The sequence below is a fragment of the Anser anser genome (assembly GCF_964211835.1).
Source record: "Anser anser genome assembly, chromosome: 8".
Taxonomy (NCBI): Eukaryota; Metazoa; Chordata; class Aves; order Anseriformes; family Anatidae; genus Anser; species Anser anser.
The window spans coordinates 29,113,887-29,124,713 of NC_139728.1; the positions used below are offsets into that span (position 1 = coordinate 29,113,887).

Below are 10,827 nucleotides of genomic sequence, written 5' to 3' on the forward strand. Positions count from 1 at the left end.
GCATAAATTTGCCTAGAAAGTAGAAGGAATGCATGAAATATTATTTCTTAGTTCACATACAACTTCCCTGCCAGCACGACATGTAATATTGCATCGCTAATAAAAGGGAGTTTATTCCTGCTTCTGGAAGAGAGCACCACTTGAGCGGCATTGCAGTAGGGAAGGGGTTCGTGTTCTGCTCGGGCGGCTAGCACAACGTATATCATCTGAATATCAAATTATTTAAGGTAAAACCTGAATTAAATATTTGAAAATGAAGACCAGGAGGAACGTGAGAGGTTTAAGAAGTGCCCCGTACAGTATCGAAATGCCCCGGGGTTCCTGCTGAGCTCAGCAGCTCTCCGAGCAGCCCTTTCCTAGCTCAGGGTCAGCGGTTTAACGTAAAGGGAGAAAGGCACATCTGGGTTCCCAGGACAGATCTCCACATCACCTATGGTTAAAAACGGGCTGCTAGGGGGTTTGTATGTTGGTGTAACACACCTCGGACTAATCCAGTGCCTAATGAGAACGTTGTGCATGGCAGCTGCTTGTTTGTTTGTCCGCCTGCTCCTAGCCTCCCTCTTACCCTATTTATATACGCACACATGCAAAAAATATGAGAGTTAAAGAAAAATGTCAACCATATGTAACATACATGGAGATTAGTGACAGTAACAGTGAATTCATTGTGGTTTTGGCAGTCAGGACACCATACAGGCCATATTTTAGAGTTTTAGACAAATCCACATGTATTCCAGAGATTGCTGTGGATTTTCAATATGTGTGGCTCATTAGATACGCAATCTGCCTGCTATTCTCTCCTGTCACACAAAGCTGATGGCAGCAAACTGGCATCTTGGAGATGTTGGTAGCGCTACAGATTTTAGCATTAATGCCAGACTCGGGCATCCTGGAGCTGCGCGCTCTTCTGCGGTGCGAGGGGTGTGTGCCCACGGCGCCTCCCGTTGGGGGTTTGCTGACAAGTAGGCAGGAGAGGGCTGGTGTTGGTGCTTTCAAGCAAAATACAACCATTAAAGTCCGGCTTGTGTCCCTGCTCACTGTTCTTAAAGAAATTGTAAACAGCTAGCCAGCCCTAAGCTCAGATTTTTCTGAGTCTGTTGTATCACCAAAGCAGAATGAAAAGTTACAGCTTTTGTGTATTGTTTTTCTTTTATCACAGCTTTAAAATTCTTTTTTGGAGGGTTATAAATAAGCATACAAGATAAACTCTTCTCAGAGTCCTAATTTTCCGTTTAAATCTTAGCAGCTCCATATCCCTGTGAATATGTCTGTAAAGAGCAATTGCTACCAGCAAAAATCTAATAATCACATACAAAATATACACCAGGCAAGAGTTAATTTTATATAAAAGTACTAAACTCTCTCTTAAAACTGTTTGAGTTCAAGCAAGGCTACGTTCGACGCGGGGCCGAGTGCTTAAATATAGGTGAAGGAAATTCTGGTCTGCTAATTTCAGCAGAATGTTTAAAACAAAGTGTTACTGTTTAATCTGGGCACATGATGGGTGAATGAATGTTTGAATGAAATGACATAATTGTTGGTTAGCCTGTGTAATTTGGAGAGCGTTCGCACAAGTTTAACTCTCTCTGGATGCAGGGCATCCTCAATGCGGGTACGGGAGCGCCTTCCCTAAAGGCAGGGTATGGTGAAATCCCGTCTCCCATTGCATTTAACAACCTTTTGAGCTATGGGCTGCGGCCGAGGCTGGCTTAGCAGTGCGCTTCGGTTCAAGAGTGTTATCCTTAACCCCTCTCCTCACGTTGTATATGATATTTAATGCGTCATCTTTGTTTTAAACAAACAATACACAAGCTGTTGCTGGCAGTGGTGGGAAGCTGGTGGTCCATCTGGAAAGCAGGGAGATAGATGAGGGGGGAAAAGAGAATGAAAACTGTTTAGGGGTGTATTTGCATGTGTAAAACCCTGGAATGGGAGCAGAGTATTTAGTAGCTTTTTAGAAAGCAGTTTGAAGACAGGGAAGATTCTTTGTCTGTGGAGGAGTCTGTTAATAATAGACATTATTTGCTTAATACAAATGTGGATTTTGATTTAAAAAAAAAAAAAAAGCTGCGGGCCCATACCTTTAAAAAAAGTTGTTTATTCATGATTTCTGCTGTATTAAATCCGTTCCCTCTAAAATTAACCATTTTTCCCTGACAAAAGTTCAGAATGGTATAAAATTAACCAATAATATAGCTTATTAATTAAACCAGTGGCAAAATAGCTATTTCAGCTTAACTCTCTCCACAGGATGGTTACAAGTCGGGTTTCTGGCTGATTGCTTCTGTCATTCCCAAAGACGGAGCACCCCACCTCAGTTTACCACTGCCCAGCGTGCATCCAATATGCCATTTAAAACCTTGATTATAACCAGAGAGAGTTCATTGAAACCAGAATAAGTTACAAAATAATTAATCTTCCCTGCCATCTTGGATCCCCTCTCTCCAGCATCCAGCCAGATGTTTCGTATTCGCTGTACGCACGGCGCGCTGTAATCCTGGTATTTACACAGCTCGCGTTTTTTCCTCCGTCATTAGCACTCTGCTTCGAGGTTACACATTTTGCCTTTGCTTAGGAGATCACAGTCGCTGCTAAATGGTTCCTGGAGGACAGGTCAGCGCGGTATGAATGGCTCTTTCAGCGCAAGTATATTTACAAATTAAACTCCTTTTTGCATGCAGCAGAGTTTTGCTGCTGCGCTCGGGTTCGGGCTGAGCAGTGGACAGGCATCGGGCTCTGCACCGAGCTTTCCCTGCAGCAGCGAGGAACCTCCCCTCCATTTCGGTGCTGCCAGGCCTGGAGATGATCTATCGAGCAGGTGTTTGTAATTTAGGGTTCACTGCTGTTCCTGTGGAAATCAGTGGAAAAAAGGGACGGCGACGGTTGAGAACAAAGTGAAAAGGCAGCACGAACAAGGCTGGCATTATCCACGCGGCTTCCAGCCCTAGATGCGCTGTGAGCCTGCGCTGTGTGTTTTGCAGAGAGCTGCATCTTCCACTGTTAAAAAAGGACTTCAGTAAATGAACAGGCAAAAGACCTGAGCGAGGAAGTTTGAAAAAATATATATATATTTTAAAACCTAATTGGGGCTCAGCGAGCAATCTGACATCGCTGCAAATCCTGCTCAGAAATATATGTGCTCTGCTTTAATGACAGCACATAGAGTACTGCTGAGATAGTGGAAAATTTTACAGGGAGTTTTGCTTAAGGAATGGCTTTAACTCAAGTTACCTGTAGAGTACAGTGTCATATGGAAACACTTAGGGAGCTGTGGAAAACTTTCTGAAATACAGTGGAATTTATCTAGCAAAGCATTTCGCGTACGAGGAAGGAATATGGATTACAATGGAGTCAGTAAAGAGCGGGCCGTTGAGGCTTGGAGGAGGCCGCTTGCAGCACTGCTGCTGCAGATGAAAAGTACATATGTAACCGGGGGGGTACTCCGGCATGTCCACGTCTGGTATACATTTATACTATTTGCCATGCACGTAACCTTGTTATATAAAACAGAGCCCAATAACCTCAAAAAGACGGACGGTAAAAGAAAGAAAGGTGCAGGGAAGCGGATCTGCTCCCAGCCTTGCAGGCCCGGGAGCAGAGGGGCCCGTGCTGCCCGCAACACCCGGGGGTGAGGGCCTGACCTGCAGCTCGGGCCGGGGGGGCTGCGGTGCGAAGCTGTGAGGAATGAAGCTGGGGAAAGAGCTTAAAAAGACAAAAAGGGGCAGCTTTGGCTGGAAACAGAGCGAACGAAGAGCCGCTTGGCCGTGCAGGCGCGGTGCACTGGGTGCACAGGCCCCGCAGCACCCTGAGGGGCCCCAGCAGGCTGGGGGAGAGGGCTGGGGGGAGAGCGAGGGTTTTTCAAGTGTGTTTCGTTAGATATTTGCTCCCTAAATGCTCATGGCACTGGTCGCCAGAGCATCTGGGCACTTCACAATAATTAAAACTGACAAATCCATAAACAGTAAACAACAGGCTACCCACTCGGGCAGCCAAAAACCCACTACTGCATAAGCTCAATAGCTGCACCCATCTGCCAAATCAAGCCCTCGCCGCCGCCTCTCACCCACGCAGGCCAGGGCAGTGCCAGTGCCTTCCCCGCCGTGACCCCCTTGCCCGCTTCCCCGCTCACGCCTGGGCTGGGTTCGGGAGGGTAAGGGATTTATTTTTAGTTTTATTTTTTTCCCACCGCAAAGTGGCAACAAGTACCGACACCCTTTTCTCTCTGACTTCTTGGCCTGCTAACCCTTTCGCAACACAATGGGAAGGCAACCGCTTGCACCCAGGGGAGGGGATTTAATGACTGGAAAATAGAGAGAGAGAATTTACTTGGAAAAACTGTGGAATTAAAGTTCTGGACAAAACATGCATCACTGATGCATAACACTTTTGTTAATTGGGTCTTAACAGGTTTGTGACTCAGGCTGTAATTATTTTAGAAATGGGTCACACCAGGCAGCGCCAGCGGAGCGTCCTGAGGTGTAAAGCTGCGGCCGGGCGCGCGTGGCTTGGCCCGGTGGCCGTCCAGCCCCGCCGCCCCCCGAACGGGGCTCCCCGCAGGCTCTGCTGGCCTGGGCCGGCCTGGCGGAGGTGTTTGTCCAGCTCCGTTCCCGGCGCGGGGCCCTCCTGCAGATCTCGGTGTCACGTGCTGTACACGCGATGCCAAGCGCGCTCGCCGCTTCTCCTGCGCTATTGTTTTCACTCCTGATTTTTTCATGTGTTTTCCTGACCTGCCAGAGGCACTAAATCTTGCTAATGCCTCCCTGCACTCTAGTCGCAGAATGGGCTGCGTGAAGTTTTTCTTTTTTTTTTTTTTTTTTTGACTAAAGCGAGATTAATTAAAATATAAAAACGCACCCGACTGTGGTAAATCATTTCTTCTTTTTACTAAACAATTGCTCTCTGCTAAATCCACCTCTGCTTTCCACTGCAGAAGTATCTCCACGCAAGCAAAAGTCTTCTAATGCTCGTAAAGCAACCGAGATATTATCTCTCTAATTAGCAGCTGGAAAAAAAAAAAAAAAAAAGAGAGAGATCAATTAATGCTATAATTAAAAACAGTGCCTTTAGATCTGTTGTTTGTGGTGAACGAACGCGGCTGTTACGCTGTTCGCTGGTGGGATGTGCTGGGTTTTTCCCCCAAAAGCTTGGAGCAGCACTTTGCGGCGGGGCCGGGGAGCCCGGTCTCAAGCGGCAGCAGGAGCAGGGACCCCGAAATGTTCCCAGCAGCGTGGCCCACGCCTCCTTCGTGCGGCTCTGGGGAGGTGTTGGGGTCTTGCAGCCAGGCGAGGGGCTCAGCGCGGTTCTGCAGCTCTCGTTTGGCCCTTCCCTGTGCAGGGGTAAGCTGTTTTTCATATATTGTAGCCTGGGAAAGCTGTGTTACTGTTAAAAGAGTAACCATATCCCTTTCTGAGCTGTTGCCAAGCAGATGTAGGGTTTTGGAAAGTTCCCAACAAACTTCCACAGCTGATACTTTACTGACTTGTTCTTTCTCCCTTCCCTCTACTTGCACCTATTTAAATAACCAAAGGACATAATTTGGGGGAGGGAGCGTTGCTCTGCATCTTCTACTTGTTAAATATAATTAATTGAGAGTGACCAGTTAGTCAATTACAGTGTACAGCTTGCAAAAGAAACGCAGAAATATCAAATATTACTGTTTTACCAAAAAGCTCCCTCTTCTGCGCTGAATGCTTTCTTGGAAGAACCAGCCGAGTAATGAGGAAAATTGAGCCCCTTCAGCCCTTTGTGCGATACGGGGCTGCTTCTGCCTCTTGCCAGGGCAAATATCTCATTTACTTTCTTAATGGCAGGGCTAATAATTTGGGAGGTGGATGTGAAGGAGGAAGAAATAACAGCTTTTAAAAGCTAGTGTCGATAGGAAAGCCGGTGTAAATGCAAATCTCCCTTGTGTGTGTGAGTGTGTGCGGGGAGGAAAACGGGGCACTTGAAATGTGGAAAGCTCTGGCAAATCATATATCACAGGAAAGGTTTACAGGAGTTCAGAATATAGCGAGGGGTATAGATGTCAGGTTTTCTTACACAATAGAGGGTCTTTTGTTTCCGCGCTCCCTCTTGGCAGGAGCCTCCGTGCCACTGCTGGCAATTTCCTGTCCATCTTTCACCGCGCAGCAGAGCCGGAGCAGGGGAGTAGTCCCACGTTTTTGTTTAGACTATTTTTTTTAATGCTAAGCCTTGTCCTAAGCAGGATATCCCTGTGTATGTTTGGAGTTCCTGAACTTCTCTGCAGAAAATTATCCTTAAAAAGCCCCTTCCATAACACCCAGTCTCTAACTTCTCTCTGAAAAAAAAAATAATAAAAACAGCCCTCGTTTAATTGCTTTTGCTTGTGAGAGCTTGTACCTCACTGCTTAATCCGCCTGCGTGGTTTGGAAGAGCAAAACCAAAAAGCGGGGACTCTCCAGCGGTGCCACTGCTGCCGGAGGACCGGGTGCGGGACTCTGTCCCTCGGGCTCTGCGTCTGCCGGGGCTTGGGTCTGTCCCTGCTCCCCAGCCCTGCCCTCCAAAACACTCCCCATGCACACTCGAGAGTCGATCAGGCTCAAGGGCCCCGTGACAGTGTCTGGCTGCAGTCAGGGCTCTATGGTTCTCACACACTCTCAAAGCTCACGGGCCAGCAGCTCTTTTTTATAATCACTTCTTTTTTTTTTTTTTCTGGCTTTCCCAAATGATCTCCTCGGACGGCCCCATCTGCATTTGTTGACATCACGCAGTAAATCCAAAGTAAAACTAAAACCGGGGCACGGTTGCTAGCTCGCACGGAGGAAGCAGGGCAAGCTCAAACTGCAGACTCGTCAGGCCCAGCAGTGGAGTTAAACACAGAAAAATATACCTGTGAAATACAGGACCCTGCTGTAATGAGCTGAACAGAATTTGGTTTTGAAAATGCTTCATTTTCTCTAAAACTTCCATTAACTTGGTAGAACGGCACCAAGAAAGTCGGAAGGAGTGTGTAAACCGGTGCGAATGCCAACTGCTCGCCACGAAGTTTCTCGGGAACGTGACACCCCCGGCAATCCGTTTTTATTTAGGTTTAGAAAACCCTTCAGATTAGCAGGTCGGCAGCGCGTGCATTCCTGGTGACCGCCGCCGTGCTGCACGGACGTCGGCTCCGAGGGTTCAGCCCGAGTGGAAAGGGAAACGTGCCGGCTCCTGCAGACCTCGCTGGGGTTAAAGGAAAGCCACGGCTGCGGCGCGAGCGTTGCTGTCCGCGCGCCCCCTGCTCAGGCATTCCTCTTGGTAACATGATCTTATTTCTGTCTGCTTTTAACAGATAGGCGAGGTTAAGTTATGTTAAACATGTTGTACTAAGTTTGATTCGCAATGCTTCAGTCTGGTTTTCTTCCTTGATTAGCTTTAATCAAACCCTCCGCGTTACATGACCTTAATAAAGCTATTTTTCCTGACAAGTGAAGACTGTCTTAACAAGCAAAGCTCATCTGGCCTGAAACTAAAGCCAAGTCAAGATGGTGTTTTAGGTCCTCATTAAAGTCCACAGCATGAAGTAAGAGGGGAAATGATGAAATGGTGCTCCACCAAACCATCCCTCCTTTACATTTAATTAGAGGAATTATACGCAACCCAGTAGATGCCTTGGGAAGGCAATCACCATTGGGTTAATAAAGAGCCCGGCAGTATAAAAGGGGGCAGCTAAGGCTTTAGCGAGGAGTAAATTAACACCAGGAGCCGGACGGACTTTGGGATCAACTGGGAAAAAACCCGTACGGTGTTAATATAAAACGAAAGGAGCTGCTGAGCCACCCGGCCCTGGTCCGGGGCTGATGCACAGCGACCCTGACATGCTTCGGAGGGAAAGCTTGGCATGTTTATTCTCCCTGCAGTCCTTTCCTTCGGTTACTGCTGACTCACGCAGGTTGGGTGAAATATTGACGGCCGTGGCCGGCCAGGCGGCGAGGCGAGGAGGCGAAGGAAAAGCCCCGGCAGTGAGTGATGCCACGGGGCTTGGCAGTGGGTGAGGAAATCAGCCACATGCAGACAAAATGCGGTCAAGCAGCCGCCCCACACAGAGGATGTCCCTTGCACTCATTAGCATTGTGTTTGTAACAGAGCTTATCAAAAAACAGCCAACAGACATAATCTGTGGTTTACGCTTTCTTTCGTTCTCTTTTTTTTTTTTTTTACTCTTGTTTTCCTTTTTTTTTTTTTTCTGAGGGTTTCTAAAGGATGTAATCCGCTCTGTTTTTATTGCCTTTGCCTCTGGACGTGCCGCAGCTCCAGCCAGCAGTTATTTCAGCGTCTCTAGCCTCCCTGTGAAGGTCTGCACTGCTGAGGGCTTGACTGCTACTAAATTGTAAACCGCAGTGCTGCCTTAACCCTTTTCCTTCTGCGCAGCTCCCCAAATTTTGGGTGTTGCAGGCTGTTTCCATTAGAGGAGAAATTGCTTACGGAGTGTGGCAGTGCTTCGGTGCAGACCTGCTTGTTTAGAAGGGCTGTGGAAAGCCCGGCTCCGGCGGCACAGCGGGAAGCAGCCTCGGTTGCTTTCAGCGGGGCCCCTTCCCCAACCTGAGCCCCCGGTGCTTTCTCCCAGCTGCACCGAAATGTATTTTTGCACTTCGAAAGCTCCTTTCTGCACAGCCAGGAACCTGCCATCCACGCAGCCCCTACAGGCATTGCACCCAAAGCTTTCTGCTTTCCTCATCTCCACTATTTCGTCCTTAAAGTCCAAGTTTTCCTCTTGGAAACAGAAACTTCTTGCTCTGACAGTCTCAGAGCCCCCTTTTGAGCACAGTTGCATTTGCAAAGTGATTTCCTGGCTGGGTACATCCCTCCCTTTCCTCCACATTTCCCTGTCTGCCGGGAGAAGCCAGAAACATTTGTCCGCCTGCAAGCTGCGAGCTGAAAGGAGAGCGCCGTCCTTCTCCGCACCGGTCCCACTGAAAATCGGTTCTTTGCTTGCTTGTCTAAGATGATATTTGCAAATAATTTCCTAAAAAGGCAATCTAAAAATGGCACTGTTGTTACCCATATTTGTACACAGGCTCGTGTGCGACTGGATTCCTAGGGCTTGTCTACACAGGGACAATTGAAATTAATGTGAAATAACTTTAAAGTGGATTAGCTAAACTGCATTACGTCCTTGTGTAGACACTGTCATTTAGAAATAAAACTGCCTTAATTTGGTTTAGTTTAATTTGCTTTAGCAATTTAATAAAGACACTTTAAGTCTGAGTGAGGAGTTTACATAGGGATTTAATGCAGTTTAATTAATCCACTTTAAATTCACAATTTTAATTAATTAGGATGAACTTTCCTTAAGTGTTCCCCTGTCGAGATGGCGGTGCAGCATTTCCAGCCACCTGGCAAGATGACCTGACGATTCCTGACTCTAAAGAGCTGTTGCAATGATGCGTGATTGGTCCTGTCCCCAGAGTTTGGTACATAAAGAAAGTAGTTTCAAAGTCCTCCTGCTCTGGCCGCTGCCGGGAAGTCCTCCTCTGCCCTAAATTACCTCTGGAGAGCCCAGGTTCACGCTGTAACGAGCCACCGTCCTCCCAAGTGCTTTAGGTTCTCGTGTTGCCCGCAAAGCCATAAGCAGAAGCATCTGTCTCCTGTGAAAGGGAGTTGGGAAGATGTGTCCCGACACAGAAAAAGGCACAACAGCCTACTTCAGCTCTGCACACGCGGCGTCGTGCTTTGCTGACCACTGAAATGGTTTCAGTTTCTCACCCAACTTACGCAGCGGTTTTGTAATATTGGCAAACCCACAAAAACCCCCTTCTGTGTAGGCGGAGCGAAGTCCTGCAAACCTGCGTGCTTCTGGGGTGAGGCTGGCCAGGTCTGCAGAGCTCCCGTTGCCCTTATTTATTTACCGGCAGCAGAAATTCCCTCTCTGCTCGTTGTGCAGATGACCTCTCCTTGAGACGCCGGCGTTGCTCTGAGTGCACATCCTCAGCTTTCCACTTCCCACAGCCCATCAGCAAGCGTGGGTTTCCTGCAGTGCTTTTTATTAAGGGGATTGCGCAAAAGTTTCTTTCCATGAACCGGGATGTGTCCTTGCTCGCCTCCCCCAGCCCCTCGCAGTCTCCTCTTGGCCCCACAGCTCCTTTGGGGTTTGCCTTCCAAGGGGACCCCTTTTGGGGCTGTGGTCTTCCACGTCCCTCCGAGTGAGATTTCAGCCCTCCCTTACAGCAGGTTGTAGGGAATACACGGTGTGTTAGTGCTTGGAGCATCTGATTACTTATTCAGGGATTAAAATATATCAGAATGGTGAAACGTGATCCCCCCTGTGATATGCACTGCCTGGCAGCTAATCAGTAAATTGTAGTTAAACACAGGGCTTTGCAGAGCTGCGCTCGGTTCCTGAGGTCTCGTTTGGTAGGGAGGGCTTTAGGGGGAAGTAAGGGGCAATCAGTTGCAATTTGCCTTTATGGGGATGACAAGTAAATGTGAGAGATTACTGACGTACCCATCTGCACGTTGCTCTCCAAAGGCCAGTGGAGAACAAGGCACTGTTTCACTGGGTGCAGACGGGCAGTCCCTGCCCCAAAAACCTCGCATCAGCTGGAGCAGACAGGGAGGAGAACTACAGGTCCGGAGCAGAGCCACGGCAGCACCAGGATTTGGGGACTGCAGAGACCATCCAGGGAGCTCTTTAGGAAGCTGTTAGCTAGTGGGAACGGTGAAGGAAATGAAGGGGCAGATGAGCAGGGCTGAAATACCCTGTGTGAAGAGTGAAGAAGCCCAGCAGGTGCCGATGGCAGGTTCAGGACCTTCCCCAAACCCCTCCAGCCTCATGTCAGAGGTAGTGGAGCGGCTGCTGGGTGCTCGCCCACGAGCACAAAGGCGGGA

At 48.3% G+C, this 10,827-nt stretch overlaps 1 protein-coding gene and 1 long non-coding RNA gene across 51 annotated transcripts in view; both read left to right on the top strand.

Moving 5' to 3' along the window:
* The window catches only part of NFIA (nuclear factor I A), a 352,139-nt gene that overhangs the window by 129,874 nt on the left and 211,438 nt on the right, over positions 1-10,827 (top strand). The window lies entirely within an intron of this gene.
* The window catches only part of LOC310903247, a 56,125-nt gene that overhangs the window by 22,341 nt on the left and 22,957 nt on the right, over positions 1-10,827 (top strand). The gene's annotated exons all lie outside the window — the stretch shown is intronic.